Source organism: Oncorhynchus nerka, linkage group LG1, assembly GCF_034236695.1.
Source record: "Oncorhynchus nerka isolate Pitt River linkage group LG1, Oner_Uvic_2.0, whole genome shotgun sequence".
NCBI classification, from domain to species: Eukaryota; Metazoa; Chordata; class Actinopteri; order Salmoniformes; family Salmonidae; genus Oncorhynchus; species Oncorhynchus nerka.
In genome coordinates this window covers 4571243-4589056 of record NC_088396.1, presented here as the reverse complement: position 1 = coordinate 4589056, position 17814 = coordinate 4571243, and the positions used below count along the sequence as shown (strand labels likewise).

The 17814-nt window shown below is 42.2% G+C and overlaps 1 protein-coding gene across 2 annotated transcripts in view; it reads right to left on the bottom strand.

Annotated features, from left to right (window-relative positions):
• Positions 1–17814, bottom strand: part of nalcn (sodium leak channel, non-selective) — a 291484-nt gene that overhangs the window by 95030 nt on the left and 178640 nt on the right. The gene's annotated exons all lie outside the window — the stretch shown is intronic.

Below are 17814 nucleotides of genomic sequence, written 5' to 3'. Positions count from 1 at the left end.
TTATAACCATTGGTTATAACCACGTGGGCGATTGAAAGATGAACCGAGGTCAGTCGTAGTAATAATATGAAAGTTAGATGCCAATCGCCATATAAAGTCCAAAGAAGGAAAAGCCTGGAAGGAGGAGAGATGACTAGAAATGATTCGGTTGACCTTTTTATGTGTGGATTAATTGTCGGAGTAGAGGACCTTGTGCATTTCAGGTAAAATAACAACTCAACATTTTATCCCTGGACAGATTATCTAGCAACAGCAAGCTGGCTAAATAGAACAAATTAGCTAGTGAAGAGGTTAAACTAAGGCCTCATACTTTTTAAATAAATTGTGTTATGATAAACTCTCCTCTTCAGGAGACCTTTGTGTGTGTGTTAACATCTGTTTTGAGTGTTGTTCAGACACTATTAGAAGGTGGAAACCCCCTACGCTCAGACTCCTCCTGTCTGGGTCCCACCTGGCTATCTGAGGTACTGAGAATACGACTGGTTTCCTGAGAACACAAGGCTGCCGCAGACCTGAGGAAAACCTCCACCTGTCAGAAGATGCCTGGACTCGTTCACCTTGCGATGACCCTATACTTGCGATGAAAGGTCAAGTTTTCAGTCAAACCCACTTATGAGATTTAAATTGCTGACAAGATGGTTGCTGCTGTCGGGGGGAGGTTAGATTTATTAAAATGTTGTTGCCAGGGAAACTCACACAAGGAGGACTATGGAGGCTATATGAGTTACAGGATGTCTTAAACATTTTTGCAGACTTGGGGAAAGCGATCATATACCGTACCCTGTACCAACTTCTGCCTACAATTGTATTACTAAAGGAGAATTTTAATACTTAAACAAAGAGTCTGTGTTTCCGTTGCATTACTAATGTATGTTTGATAATTATATAGACCTGATCATTTGTTGAAGAAATTGACCAAAACTAGCAACTGCAAGCTAGCTAGATAAATTGCCATAAATGTTTAATGCTTTTCGACCTGTCCCCAAATTAATATAATTGGTTCAGAGTTATTGTTATATATTTCAACCTGCGGATCTGTCACGCCCTGACCTTAGTATTCTTTGTTTTCTTTATTATTTTGGTTAGGTCAGGGTGTGATATGGGTGATGTATGTGTTTATGCTCCTGTCTAGGGGTTTTGTATGTCTATGGGTGTTTACTAGTCTAGGTGTTATGTATGTCTATGGTTGCCTAGATTGGTTCTAAATTAGAGGCAGCTATTTATCGTTGTCTCTGATTGGGAACCATATTTAGGCAGCCATATTCCTTGGGTATTTTGTGGGTTATTGTCTATGGTTAGTTGCCTGTGTCTGCACTTGTTTATATATAGCGGCACGTTTTGTTGTCTTGTATAGTTTGTTTAGTGTTTCTTCGTTAATAAATAGAAAGAAGAATGTATTCACATCACGCTGCGCCTTGGTTTCCTCCATTCAACGAACGCGACAGTGTCGTGATCGCGTTTGGTGTGGGGGGACAAAATCAATTAGCGCACGCGCGTCCCGTCTGGGCATGGTGTTAGAACCTTCACCTCCACACAAAAAGTGCACTGTGCCAGACAATAGTACTGTACTTACTGCCGCTAAACCTATCAACATTTTGAATACTTGTTTTTGTTAGTCATTACAATAATGTATTATTATTAAAAGTCCAATGCAGCTGTTTTCTATCTCCATATGAAATCATTTAAATTAGATGGCTACAACAGAACAGTTGGTGGCACTATAAATGTGATTGGAACCAGCGGCACCATAGGATGAATACTAATAACTATTGAACAAGTGGACTTTGGCTCATGCAAATTAATGTCACATTTAAATGAAGCAGACAACTAATGTGAAATTTTTTGAAAATATTTCACAAATCTTAACGTAAACCATTAGTCAAATAATCACAGAATTGGTGTAAAACCTCAATACATAATTACTTTAAAGGTCCAATGCAGCTGTTTTTATCTCAATATCAATATTGGAGTGCCTTGCTTTTACAACAAAATCCTCTCACCCTTATTCTCATTTCCCACCACCCAACAGGCCAAGCACCTCTTTAATCTCGGAGTTTTCTGAACTAATAACCTCTGTATGTAATTTTGGGACACGTGAACATCCATGTTGACTCACCCAAGTGCTCTGTGGCTCTATCCCTTAACTTGCTGGACTGTCTAAACCTTGTGCAATATGTAAATGTTCCCATCCACAACCGTGGACACATATTGGACCTCATTATCACTGGCAATGTCTCTGTCCCTGACTTGGATGTCATCGAGCTAGGCATCTCTGTACGCAAGGATGAGACACTGTCTCTGACCACTCCAACTCCTCTCCACCACCCAAAGAGGACCATTCAATTCCACAACCTAAGAAAACTTAAGCCATCCCTCTTCCAGGAACACATCCAGTCCACCTCTGAGTCTGACTGCAGTGAGCTGGCCCTCGGTAATATGATAAATCTGTATAACAGCACTCCAAGTAACACCCTGAACATCCTTGCCCCTGAAAAAAACATGTGAAGTAACATTCCAACACTCGTCTCCTTGGTTCACTGATGAATTGTGCAGAATGAAGACTCATGGCCATTGGAGGAAGGATGGCCTCACTGCCCACCTACTGGCCTATAAAGACCACCAGGCAAGCTACTCTGCTGCCTTAAAATTACAAAGGTAACCCCAGAACCCTGTTCTCTACCATCAACTGCTTTTTTAACCCTGCAAACTTGTCCTCTCCTGAAGCCTCATCTGAGCAGTGCAATCACTTCTCTGATCTTTTCAAGACAAAGATTGACACCATCATGGCCTCTAAGACGACATGCACCCACATTCCTGAGACTGCCCCTTCCCTCAGCAACTTTAATTATGTCTAAAATGAAAAGTGACTATTTGTTCCCTTGAACCTATCCTTACATCCCTACTCAAAACCTGCCCATCTAGCCTGCGTATGCGTGTCACCAACCTGATCAACAATTCACTGCTGAATTAGAGGTACCACTGATCTTCAAAACAGCTGCAGTAACCCCCTTTCTGAAGAAACCCAACTTGAATAGGACATCCTATCTAACTACAGGCCCATCGCCAAACTGCCCTTCCTATCAAACGTACTTGAGAAAGTGGTTGCAAACCAGCTTCAGTCACATCGGTCATCTAATGAGTTGTACAAGGTTTTCCAGTCTGGCTACCGGCCCTTGCACAGCACAGAAACAGCTCTGGTTAAAGTTACCAATAACCTACTAATAGCTACTGATTCAGTCAGGATCTCCTAGCATCAGTGTCTTAGATCTCAGTGCTGCTTTTGACACCGTAGACCACAACATCCTCCTGCGGCGTTTCATAGTGCTCCTCCAACCTCTCCAACAGGAAGCAATACATCACTATTGGAGAGTCCAGATCGGAGGAGTCTGTAGTGACGTGGCGTTCCACAGGGGTCAGTGCTGGAGCCTATCCTGTTTTCAATTTACATGTTCCCTCTCGGCCAAATCCTCAGAGATTATAACATCAACTTCCACTGCTACGCTGACGACACCCAGGTTTACATTAACAAAAAACAGACACCATCTCTGCCCTAGCAAAACTCAGCAGCTACCTATAGGACATCAGGGCATGTATGAAAGAGAACTTCCTCCAGCTGAACAGTAGCAAGACTCAGGCTATGCTTTTTGGGATACCCAAGCAGGTCAACAGTGCTGGAAACATCTGGCCTACAATCAACGTCCAGACCATCCACCTGTCCTCTGTCATCTCCAACCCAGGAGTCACATTTGAGCCTTCTCTTTCCCCCGATGCTCACATAAAACAAATGCAGAGAAACTCACCCACGCCTTCATCTTCTCTTGGATCGACTACGACAATGCTCTGTTTGGGGGGCCTGCCAGCCAAATCACTACATAGGCTCCAACTAATCCAGAACGGTGCTGCCACATCACCTGGCCCAACTCCACTGGCTACCAGTCAATTACAGGATCGACTTCAAAATCCTCATGATTGTATTTAAAGCCATGAATGGATTGAGCCCCACCTACATCAGCGATCTAATCTCCATCAGCTCCACCCACTCCCTACAGCTTCAAGTCCCCAAGAGACGTCTCTGCTCCCTTGGTCCTTGCCTATGGAGTGCTCAGAACTCTTAAAACAGGCCTTAAAACCCACTTCTACTGTTTTTTCATAGTCCTAGTCCCAATCTAAAATGTATTTAGCGCCTAGCCCACTATTGCCATTTTACATTTTAATGTATATTAAAAAAAAACTCAGTAGAGCTTTGAGATCTGTAATTAAAAGTGCTATACAAATTACATGTATTATTATGATGTCACCAGGCAGGTGATGTCACCAGGCAGGCCAAAACTCCATCCTACCAAAACAGCCAGATATTTCAGGAGGTCTTTTCAATCAGCTCTTACACTAAAAGGGCAATATCATAATTTTCACAGTATTATGCACTGGGCCTTTAAAATCCAACAGTGGTGCACTCAACATTACTGTATAATGACAATAACGTTTGCTAATAAGATTTGGGATTGCTAATAGCATGTAGGACCCTCATATTAAAGGCCTCAGAACTCCCCATCTGCTGGGCAAGGAATCTTAACGGACCTGTTAAATTAACTGTCCAGTGTTTCCATAGTTTCATGAAATATGATATCCAGTGCATTCGGAAAGTATTCAGACCCCTTGACTTTTATTAACAGATTTTGTTACGTTACAGCCCTATTCTCAACCTGATTAAATTGTTTTTTTCCCCACTCATCAATCTACACACAATACACCATAAGGATATAGCAAAAAAATGTTTTAGACATTAAAAAAAAGATATATTAAAAACAAAAAGCTGAAATATCACATTTACCTAAGTATTCAGACCCTTTACTCAGTACATTGTCGAAGCACCTTTGGCAGCATTTACAGACTCAAGTCTTCTTGGGTATGACGCTAAAAGCTTGGTACACCTGTATTTGGGGAGTTTCTCCCATTCTTTCCCAAGCTCTGTCAGTTTGGATGGGCAGCGTCTCCGCACAGCTATTTTCAGGCTCTGGCTGGGCCACTCAAGCACATTCAGAAACTTGTCCCGAAGCCACTCCTGCGTTGTCTTGACTATGTGCTCAGCGTTGTTGCCCTGTTGTGAGGTCCTGTGACAAGGCACAAAACTGGGGAAGGGTACCAAAAATTGTCTTCTGCATTGAAGGTCCCCAAGAACACAGTGGCTTCCATAATTATTAAATGGAAGAAGTTTAGAACCACCAATACACTTCCTAGAGCTGGCCGCCTGGCCAAACCGTGCAATCGGGGAAGAAGGGCCTTGGTCAGGGAGGTGACCAAGAACCCAATGGGCACTCTGAAAGAGCTCTATAGTTCTTATGTGGAGATGGGAGAACCTTCCAGAAGGACAACCATCTCTGCAGCACTCCACCAACCAGGCCTTTATGGTAGAGTTGCCAGGCGGAAGCCACTCCTCAGTAAAAGGCAAATGACAGCCCGCTTGGAGATTGCCAAAAGGAACCTCAAGGACTCTCAGACCACGAGGAACAAGATTCTCTGGTCTGATGAAAACAAGATTGAAGTCTTTGGCCTGAATGCCAAGTGTCACATCTGGAGGAAACCCGGCACCATCCCTACGGTGAAGCATGGTGGTGGCAGCATCATTATGCTCTGGGAATGTTTTTCAGCGACAGGGACTGAGAGAGTAGTCAGGATCGAGGTAAAGATAAATGGAGCAAAGAACAGGGAGATCCTTGATGAAAACCTGCTCCAGAGCACTCAGAAGGATCACCTTCCAACAGGACAACAACCCTAAGCACACAGCCAAGACAACGGCTTCAGGACAAGTCTCTGAATGTCCTTGATTGGCCCAGCCAGAGCCTGATGGAACATCTCTGGAGAGACCTGAAAATAGCTGTGCAGTGATGTTCCCCATCCAACCTGACAGATCTTGAGAGGATCCAAAAAAAACAATACCGATACCAATAACCAATATTTAAAAATTCTGCGGCCTTTTAAACATTCTTGTAAAGTTAAATAGCTAACACACACGGACGCAGTGGTCTAAGGAACTGCATCTCAGTGCAAGAGCTGTCACTAAAGTCCCTGGTTCGAATCCAGGCTGTATCACATCCAATCTCGATTGGGAGTCCCATAGGGCGGCGCACAATTGGCTCAGCATCGTCCGGGCCGTCATTGTAAATAAGAATTTGTTCTTAACTGAAATGCAGAGTTAAATAAATGCTACACACCACATCACACTGACCAAAAGTTATTTTGTTGGCATTTACGTATGTCCCCATTACCAGTAAAACATAATCAAAACCTATTTCTTTCACTTACTTGCTGTGCTGTTTCATTGTTCAGTCGTTTCATTCTCAACCAGGATTCCATAGAACGCTGTTTGGGTCTTTGCGTGTCAAAAAATATACACGTCAAATAACACTATTTGACGTGTTAAATAACACAACTTAATCTGTTTCAGTAGCTATAGTTAGTTAGCTAACTATATAGCTTGGTGTCATCATCTAAAATAACCCTGATTTTTTTAGAGAGTTCTTATTTGATTAATGGTGGTCGGACCTATCTATGTGAGCTAGCAATAATACTGGACTTTGGGGTCAGCCTTCAAATTCACAACACACAGCTCGGTCCATTGGAGCCTCACTAGCCAGATGAAGCTAGCTGGCTGCTTATAACGTTAGCTTTGGGCAACAGGGTTAAGTAGTTAGCTAACTATTTATTTTCATGAACTGAAGTTCAATTTCAATAGGTGAACAACAAGTGGCAACCTAGCTAATACTTACTCACAAGGATTCCTAAATCATTGCTAAGAATAATGAAAATTACTGCAGTTTCTACCGGTCATTGTTTTCAGGCTGGTTGTATTGGTATTGGAACCAAGCTAAACCTAGCTACCCCAGAAGTTGTGGTCGAACAAATGATGCTTTATTACCAACATAGTTCGTGGCTGGTGTTTGCATGTTTGCAGACTTTTTCATACAGCTTTGACAGTGCTACTGTAACTTTTTTGACACGCAAAGAACCAAACGGCGTTCCATATAGTATGTATGTCGTGAAGCTAATAGCAGTGACGCTATTACTGAGTAACTCCGGTTGGGCAACTTCTGTAAAATAGCGCACTTGCTAGTGTGTACCGGTGCTCGACCAGTCGGCAAAAGCCAACATCACCCACGACAGACAACGGTTGATTGTCAAGGGCAATGAATTCCATTATCATGGCTTTAATGGATTTCACCTTTGAGTTGAAATTTTCGTACTCTTTCAAATGACTGCTCGACTTGTTGACTGCTCGATCCACACAGAAGACAATGTGTGGGCTAGGTTAGGAATGCTATGTTGCACGTGTAGTGCAAAATTTAATGTGCTGTTATTACGTCATGTACCTACGTTATATATAGGTATGCAAGGTAGCTTTGAAATCGTTTTTTAACATCGGCTTTAAATTAGCCATCGGCCAATACCGATGTTGGCATTTTAAGCAAATATCGGTCGATTCCGATATGTTCACCGATATATCGTGCATCGCTAGTGAAGATAATATGAACTTAATTTTTATTTTTAACCTGTTGCTTCTACTCGGGACGCTTGCGTCCCAACTAGAGCTCTGGAAATGCAAATGCGCTACGCTAAATGCTAATAGTATTAGTTAAAACTCAAAAGTTCATTAAAATACACATGCAGGGTATCGAATTAAAGCTACACTCGTTGTGAATCCAGGCAACAAGTCAGATTTTTAAAATGCTTTTCGGCGAAAGCATGAGAAGCTATTATCTGATAGCATGCAACACCCCAAAAGACCCACAGGGGACGTAAACAAAATAATTAGCATTTCGGCGTTACACAAACCGCACAATAAAATAGAAAACATTCATTACCTTTCACCATCTTCTTTGTTGGCACTCCTAGATGTCCCATAAACACTATTTGGGTCTTTATTTCGATTAAATCGGTCCATATAAAGCCTAGATATCGTTATATGTAGACTGTGTGATAAACGAAAAAAACATTGTTTCAAAACGTAACGTCATTTTTTAAAATTCAAAAAGTCGACGATAAACTTTCACAAAACACTTCGAAATACGTTTGTAATGCAACTTTAGGTATTAGTAAACGTTAATAAGCGATAAAATTCATCAGGAGGCGATGTAAAGATCATTAGCTGTCCGTCTGGAAAAATGTCCGGCTAGAAACTCAACGAAAATATCCGGTCCTAGACCGGATTAGATACGGTGTCCTGTATGTGTTTGACCAAGAAAAAACTCGAAGGGAAATGACAAGACTCTAGACACCCTGTGGAAGCTGTAGGTACTGCAACCTCAGGCAATTAATTGTGGTTCACGTTTATCAATGGGTTCAAGTAGCGCATGGATATATTTTCCCCATTTTCAGTGATCAGTTTTTCCTGTGCTTTTCGATGTAAATGCCGTTCTGGTAAAGCCACAGCAGTGATTTAACCAGTTTTTTAAACGTCTGAGTGTTTTCTATCCACACAGACTAAGCAAATGCATATACTATATTCCTGGCATGAGTAGCAGGGCGCTGAAATGTTGCGCGATTTTTAACAGAATGTTCAAAAAAGTAGAGGGTCGACTGAAGAGGTTAACCTTTTCATGGTATCCAGTTGTTAGCAGTTACTGTCTCATCGCTACAACTCCCATACAGGCTCGGGAGAGACGAAGGTCGAGAGCCATGCGTCCTCCAAAACACAACCCAAGCAAACCTTATCCAACCCAGACGCCAGCCGCACCAATGTGTCAGAGGAAACACCGTACACCTAGTGTACCTGGTCAGCGTGCCCTGCGCCAGGCCCGCCACAGGAGTCGCTAGTGCACGATGAGACAAGGATATCCCTACCGGCCAAACCCTCCCTAACCCAGATGACGCTAGGCCAATTGTGCGTCGCCCCATGGACCTCCCGGTAACGGCCGGCTGCGACAGAGCCTGGGTTCGAACCCAGAGTCTCTGGTGGCACAGCTAGTACTGGGATGCATATGAACTTTTAAAAGAGAGATTCCTCGTGCTGGATAAAGCCATCCTGATGACGACCGAGCTAGGGTTGAAACCCTGTCTGTCTCATTAATAAACACTTTGGAGAGCAGATACCAGCATTGAGGGGAATAAATTTAGGATTTCCATGAAGGTAACAGAAATTACATTAACAGAAAACATTGGAAAAATTTTCAAATCATGATATTTTATATATTATATTTCACATTTTGAGGTAATTTAACAGACAGTAGTCACTCTGTTGTCTGGAGCGACTTGCTCCTTTGTTCAGTAACCCTGGTATATACCAGCAAGCGGATTGATTTGGTGTTTTCCCATATTAATGCCATCTTATCATATCTTAATAAATAAAGTTATCTCCACTGAGAGCAGTAGCACCTGGAAAGGCTATTTCTGTTGACTTTGAGGGGGTGTCTCCTCTGTCCTTCCTGCTTCCTCCTATCATGTTTACTGAAGTCTGTTTACTCTCTCTTTCCGTCTGGCTGTCTACATTTAAAAAAACTCCCCTAACTTAATTTCACGCAATAAATGCATTCACCCAATCAGTACTGATGAGCAGAGCGTGGACGGATGTGTGTGAGTGCGTGTCTCATTAAATACTTCCTGTTATCTCAGGCTAATCTGCATGGAGGAAAAGGCCGGGTGTTCATTCATTAGCTGCACCTCCGCTTACCCTGTCTTCACTAATTGCTTATGATCCCGCAGTGTGTGTGTGTCTGAGATGTCTTGAATGCAGACGACAAATTAAATCCACATTGTCAGTCAATGAATATGAAGAGAATTGTTCCACCCAGCAACAGTCCATTCTCCCCCTCTCTCTCCCTCCCTCTCTCCATCTTCTCATTCTCTCATTCCCTCTCCTCTCTCTTTCACTCTCTAAAGTGACAGACAGGTTATCTACTTCAGGTATCTTAAAACCTGTACGTCTGCAGATCTCAGGCAATGTAAAGAAAGGAAAAGAAAAGGCAACAACAACAAAAAGTTAAAACCTCATTTGCTCTATCACTGTGAACTAATCCACATACCTTCCTGTCATTTTCATCCCTCGCTTTCTGAGAAGAAAACCCAAATAAAGACAAATGGGCTGTCACCATTGACAGATGCAAGTCGTTCCCATAAAAACCAGTGGTGTAGTCAGCTAACTATGACAGATGCTTCAGACCATGTGGTTTATTGATGATGTCATTATCGCATAAACAACACATCATATAATCATATTGTCTTTTTTCTCTGCACACACCTGGTATCCAATCCATAGTTTCAGTTTTAGTGTTAAGAATAGAAAGCATGTGTGGGAGGGTAGGATCCATTTGTGACTTGTTTCAGGAAACTTGGCATAGCTAGCTACTAGCGAGTAGTCAGTTAGCCACTGCTAGTAGTCATCAGCTAATCTTAGCCCGGTCAACTCCTGCCAGTCTGCACAGTGCAATTCAATCCAGAGCATACCGGACTGCTTTTTCTCCTCCAAATCTCCATTTCTCCGGATTCCTACCACAAGCTCTGAACCTTTTCACCTGGATCAGCGCAGCTAGCTAGCTGCTATTCGAGTGGCTACTCCTGGCTAACGTCTCTGTCCCGAAGCAAGCACCAGTTACCTGGGAACAAACCTTGTGCTAGGCCCATCTCCTGGCTAGCTGAAGAGCCACTCCTTTATGCTACAATATCTATTTTGCCAATTGGTCTGGACCCTTTTACTGCCTACACGGAGCCCTGCTGATCCATCCTAAAGCCCTTCTGCTAGCCTGCTAGCCCCGGCCCGCTAACTGTCTGAATCGCTGTCTCCAGCTCGCCTAGCTACTCACTGGTCCCTATGATCATTCGGCTACGCATGCCTCTCCCTAATGTCAATATGCCTTGTTCATTGCGGTTTTGGTTAGTGATTATTGTTTTATTTCACTGTAGAGCCTCTAGCCCTGCTCAATATGCCTTAGCTTACCTCCCACACATGCGGTGACCTCATCTGGTTTAAATGGTGTCTCTAGAGACAAAACCTCTCCCATTGTCACTCAATGCCTAGGTTTACCTCCACTGTATTCACATCCTACCATACCTTTGTCTGTACATTATGCCTTGAATCCATTCTTCCGCGCCCAGAAACGTGCTCCTTTTACTCTCTGTTCCCAGCGCACTAGACAATCAGTTCTTATAGCCTTTAGCCATACCCTTATCCTACTCCTCCTCTGTTCCTGTAGAGTTTAATACAGGCCCTGTAGCACCTAGCTCCACTCCCATTCCCTAGGCGCTCTCATTTGTTGACTTCTGTAACTGTAAAAGCCTTGGTTTCATGCATGTTAACATTAGAAGCCTCCTCCCTAAGTTTGTTTTATTCACTGCTTTAGCACACTCGGCCCACCCGGATGTCCTTGCCGTGTCTGAATCCTGACTTAGGAAGGCCACCAAAAATCCAGAAATGTCCATCCCTAACTAGATAGAAGTGCCAAAGGGGTCGAAATTGCAATCTACTGCAGAGATAGCCTGCAGAGTTCCATCATACTATCCAGGTCTGTGGCAAACCAACTCAAGCTTCTACTTCTAAAAATCCACCTTTCCATAAACAAGTCTCTCACCGTTTCAGCTTGCTATAGACCACCCTCAGCCCCCAGCTGTGCCCTGCAAACTATATGTGAAATGATTGCCCCCCATCCACCTTCAGAGCTCGTACTGTTAGGTGACCTAAACTGGGACACGCTTAACACCCCGACCGTCCTAAAATCTAAGCTAGATGCCCTCAATCTCACACAAATTATCAATGAACCTACCAGGTACAACCCCAAATCCATAAACACGGGCACCCTGATAGATATCATCCTGACCAACCTGCACTCCAAATACACCTCTGCTGTCTTCAACCAGGATTTCAGTGATCACTGCCTCATTGCCTGCGTCCGTAATGGGTCTGTGGTCAAACAACCACCCCTCATCACTGTCAAACGCTCCCTAAAACACTTCAGCGAGCAGCACCTCCTCCAAGCTGCCCACTGCACTTTGGCTAGGAAACACTGTCAGCACCGATAAATCCATGATAATTGATCATTTCAACAAGCATTTTTCTACGGCTGGCAATTCTTTCCACCTGGCTACCCATAACCCAGTCAACAGCCCTGCACCCCTCACAGCAACTTGCCCAAGCCTCCCCCATTTCTCCTAAAGCCAAATCCAGATAGCGGAACCCCTAAAAATCCGCCGGGCTAGACAATCTGGACCCTCTAATTCCACCGCAATTGCTACAACCCCTATTACTAACCTGTTCAACCTCTCTTTCGCATCGTCTGAGATCCCCAAAGATTGGAAAGCTGCTGGGGTCATCCCCCTCTTCAAAGGCAGAGATAAACCAGACCCAAACTGTTACAGACCTATATCTATCCTACCCTGCCTTTCTAAGGTCTTCGAAAGCCAAGTTAACAAACAGTGTGTCAAATCAGAGTGCCTGTTGTACGGACCTCTGGCAGTCTCTATTGGGATGTCACAAGGTTCAATTATCGGGCTGACTCTCTTCTCTGTATACATCAACTCTTGCTGCTCGTGATTCCCTGATCCACCTCTACGCACACGACACCATTCTGTATACCTCTGGCCCTTCTTTGGACACTGTGTTAACTAACCTCCAGACGAGCTTCAATGCCATACAACTCTCCCTCCGTGGCCTCCAACTGCTCTTAAATGCAATTAAAACAAAATGCATGCTCTTCAACCAATCGCTGCCTGCACCTGCCCGCCCGTCTAGCATCACTACACTGGACGGTTCTGACTCAGAATATGTGGACAACTACAAATACCTAGGTGTCTGGTAAGACTGTAAACTCTCCTTCCAGACTTACATTAAGTATCTACGATCCAAAATTAAATCTAGGATCGGCTTCCTATTTCGCAACTAAGCATCCTTCACTCATGCTGCCAAACATACCCTCGTAAAACTGACTATCCTACCGATCCTTGACTTTGGCGATGTCATTTACAAAATAGTCTCCAACACTCTAATCAGCAAATTGGATGCAGTCTATCACAGTGCCATCCGTTTTGTCACCAAAGCCCCATATACTACCCACCACTGCAACCTGTATTTTCTCATTGACTGGCCCTCGCTTCATATACGTTGCCAAACCCACTGGCTCCAGGTCATCTATAAGTCTTTGCTAGGTAAAGCCCTGCCTTATCTCAGCTCACTGGTCACCATAGCAGCACCCACCCGTAGCTGCTCAGCATGTGTAGGTAATCCTTTCTAGCACTGCTTTGTTTTAAAGTTATCACGTAGTAGAACTGCAAAATTGTTGCTCTCCACTTTCTGGAGGACCGAGTTCTGAAATCAGTGGAATTCCCGGTGGAACTAGAGTATGATAGCTAAGGAGATGGAGAAAATTCTGGCATTTGATTGCAAATATGCAGAGGGAGTGGAAAAGTGAACACACAGAAGGCTGTTATATAAAACACCTCTCTCCGGATTACATCTTCAAACTAAGGGCAACCATGACATCTGTGACAGAAGGGGAGACGTGTTCATCCATGTACAGTACCATTCAAAAGTTTGGACACATCTACTCAAGGGTTTTTCTTTATTGCCTTTCTTTATGCCTGTCCTCAACCTGCCCTTTGCCCCGTACTATAATAAATAATCTGAGAACTGTACTATCCGCCTCCTGTGTCTACATCTGGGTCATTTCCTGAGTCGTGATAGTAGAAAATAGTACAAATAAATAAAATCCTTGAATGAGTAGGTATGTCCAGAATTTTGACTGGTACTGTATATGACATGGTCTCTATTTGAACTGACTAGTTAGCTAACTAAACATTAGCTAGCTAGCTAACAAGCTAGAAACAAAGTAAACATTGTTTAGAAAGTTGCTTTTAGGTCCTGATTTCCTGCATTGACATATACTAAATTCGTTTTTAAATGAGTGGGTTTAATGGTTAAATTACACTAGTTATTTTGGACCACCAGTCTGTTGATGTCATGCAGCCTGTAGTTTTTGTGTTTATATTTTTTCATAACTACAAGTTTGATGTCGGACGACAATAGAATGTTCATGATGTCACTGTGACTACGGCCAATAGACATAGTATAAACCAGCCTTTAATCTTTGTTTGTTTAGTACACTACCTTGTTTAGTACATGGCCTCATATGTGAATCCTTAAAGAGATGGGTGGAGCTAAGGCTTAAGAGTGTGTGAACGATGCTGAATGGGTGTGAACAAAAAAGAGCTCTCCTGTAGGTTAACCAACACATTCAAGGTCCATATTCTCAAAAGTGATGTTTCAAGTTTGTCAACTTTCAAAGCAGAATTACATTCCTATAGTTCCTATAGTGTTCGACATAACATTTTCTAGATCTGACTCTTTACTTTTAATCCAATGTTAAAAACACCATTTAAAATGTTGCTACATAAGACTGAATCGAGCCGGTTGGTCACATTCGTGTTGTATAGTATTTTTTGGGATGTCACTTCTTGGTGCTGGGGCAGTAATACATACGGTGATGGGTCAGGTCATAGCTTAGGTTAGGTTAAATATAAATTATAGTCAATCTCAATGTGACTTGTATTGAAAAGGAAAAGCTCAGAGACTAGTCCCAAAAATATGGTGGAACGAAACTCTCTCTCGCCCCTGTTTACACCAATCCAATGCTTTTTAACTTTAGTAGTACATGTAAGAAAAAGAAATGTAGCAAAAACAATTATATATGTAGGCCTATGGTACATCTTTTTATTTAAACTGAACAAAACTGAAGGCCTCCAGAGTGGCGAAGTGGTCTAAGGCACCGCATCGCAGTGCTAGTTGTGCCACTAGAGAACCTGGTTTGAGTCCAGGCTCTGTCGCGACAGGCCGCGGCTTGCAACGATGGGACAGGACTAGAGGTCGACCGACTAATCGACATGGCCGATTAATTGGGGCCGATTTCAAGTTTTCATAACAATCGGTAATCGTCATTTTTGGACGCTGACTATGGCCGATTACATTGTAATCCACGAGGAGAATGCGTGGCAAGCTGACCACCTGTTACGCGAGTGCAGCAAGGAGCCAAGGTAAGGTGCTAGCTAGCAATAAACTTGTAAAAAAAACATCCACCTTAACATAATCACTAGTTAACTACACATGATGATATTACTAGTTTAACTAGCTTGTCCTATGTTGCACATAATCAATGCGGTGCATCGAATCACAGCCTACTTCGCCAAACGGGTGATGATTTAACAAAAGCGCATTCATGAAAAGCACAATTGTTGCACCAATGTACCTTACCATCAACATCAATGCCTTTCTTAAAATCAATACACAAGTATATTTGTTTGAACCTGCATATTTAGTTTAAAGAAATTCATGTTAGCAGGCAATACTAACAAGGGGAATTGTGTCACTTCTCTTGCGTTCAGTGCAAGCAGAGTCAGGCTATATGCAGCAGTTTGAGGCGCCTGGTTCGTTGAGAACTGTGTGAAGACCATTTCTTCCTAACAAAGACCGTAATTAATTTACCAGAATTTTAAATAATTATGACATAACATTGAAGGTTGTGCAATGTAACAGCAATACTTAAACTTAGGGTTGCCACCAGTTCAATATAATGCGTAAGGAACGGTTCCGTATTTCACTGAAAGAATAAAACGTTGTGTTTTCGAAAATATAGTTTCCGGATTTTACCATATTAATGACCTAAGGCTCATATTTCTGTGTTTATTATATTATAATTAAGTCTATCATTTGATAGAGCAGTCTGACTGAGTGGAGGTAGGCAGCAGCAGGCTCATAAGCATTCATTCAAACAAGCACTTTCCTGCGTTTGCCAGCAGCTATTCGCAATGCTTGAAGCACAGCGCGGTTTATGACTTCAAGCCTATCAACTCCCGAGATTAGGCTGGCAATCCTATAATGCCTATAAGAACATTGAATAGTCAAAGGTATATTAAATACAAATGGTGTAGAGAGAAATAGTCCTATAATTCCTATAAAAACTACAACCTAAAACTTCTTAACTGGGAATATTGAAGACTCATGTTAAAAGGAACCACCAGCTTTCATATGTTCTCATGTTCTGAGCAAGGAACTTAAACCTTACTTTTTTACATGACACATATTGCACTTTTACTCTCTTCTCCAACACTTTGTTTTTGCATTATTTAAACCAAATTGAACATGTCTCATTATTTATTTGAGGCTAAATTGATTTTACTGATGTATTATATTAAGTTAAAATAAAAGTGTTAATTCAGTATTGTTGTAATTGTCATTATTACAAATATATCACTTGAAGTCGGAAGATTATATAAACTTAGGTTGGAGACATTAAAACTTGTTTTTAAACTACTCCACACATTTCTTGTTAAGAAACTAAAGTTTTGGAAAGTCGGTTAGGACATCTACTTTGTGCATGACACAAGTAATTTTTTCAACAATTGTTTACAGGCAGATTATTTTACTTACCATGCAGTGTATCAAAATTCAAGTAAGTGAAAAGTTTACATACACTAACTTGACTGTGCATTTAAACAGCTTGGAAAATTCCAGAAAATGAGGTCATGGCTTTAGAAGCTTCTGATAGGCTAATTAACATCATTTGAGTCGATTGGAGGTGTACCTGTGGATGTATTTCAAGGACTACCTTCAAATGCAGTGCCTCTTTGCTTGACATCATGGAAAAATCAAAAGAAATCAGCCAATACCTCATAAAACAATTGTAGACCTCCATAAGTCTGGTTCATCCTTGGGGGCAATTTCCAAACACCTGAAGGTACCACATTCATCTGTACAAACAATAGTACGCAAGTATAAACACCATGGGACCACGCAGCCGTCATACCACTCAGGAAGGAGTCGCGTTCTGTCTCCTAGAGATAAATGTACTCTGGTGCAAAAAGTGCAAATCAATCCCAGACCAACAGCAAAGGACCTTGTAAAAATGCTGGAGGAAACAGGTACAAAAGTATCTAAATCCACAGTAAATTGAGTCCTATATCGACATAACCTGAAAGGCCGCTCAGCAAGGAAGAAGCCACTGCTCCAAAACCGCCATAAAAAAGACAGACTACAGTTTGCAACTGCACATGGGGACAAATATCATACTTTTTGGAGAAATGTCCTCTGGTCTGATGAAACAAAAATAGAACTGTTTGGCCATAATGACCATCATTATGTTTGGAGGGAATAGGGGAGGCTTGCAAGCCGAAGAACAACATTCCAACCGTGAAGCACGGGGGTGGCATCATCATCTTGTGGGGGTGCTTGCTTCAGGAGGGACTGGTGCACTTCACAAAATAGATGGCATCATGAGGTAGGAAAAGGATGTGGAAATATTGAAGCAACACATTAAGACATCAGTCAGGAAGTTAAAGCTTGGTCACAAATGGGTCTTCCAAATGGACAGTGACCCCAAGCATACTTCCAAAGTTGTGGCAAAATGACTTAAGGACAACAAAGTCAAGGTATTGCAGTGGCCATCACAAAGCCCTGACCTCAATCCTATTGAACATTTGTAGGCAGAACTGAAAAAGGAGGCCTACAAACTGGACTCTTTTACACCAGCTCTGTCAGTAGGAATGGGCCAAAATTCACCAAACCTATTGTGGGAAGCTTGTGGAAGGCTATCCAAAACATTTGACCCAAGCAAGCAACGCTACCAAATACCAATTGAGTGTATGTAAACTTCTGACCCACTGGGAATGTGATGAAAGAAATAAAAGCTGAAATAAATAATTCTGTCTACTATTATTCTGACATTTCACATGCTTAAAATAAAGTGGTGATACTAACTGACCTAAAACAGGGATTTTTTTACTCTGATTAAATATCAGGAATTGTGAAAAACTGAGTTTAAATGTGTGTAAACTTCCGACTTC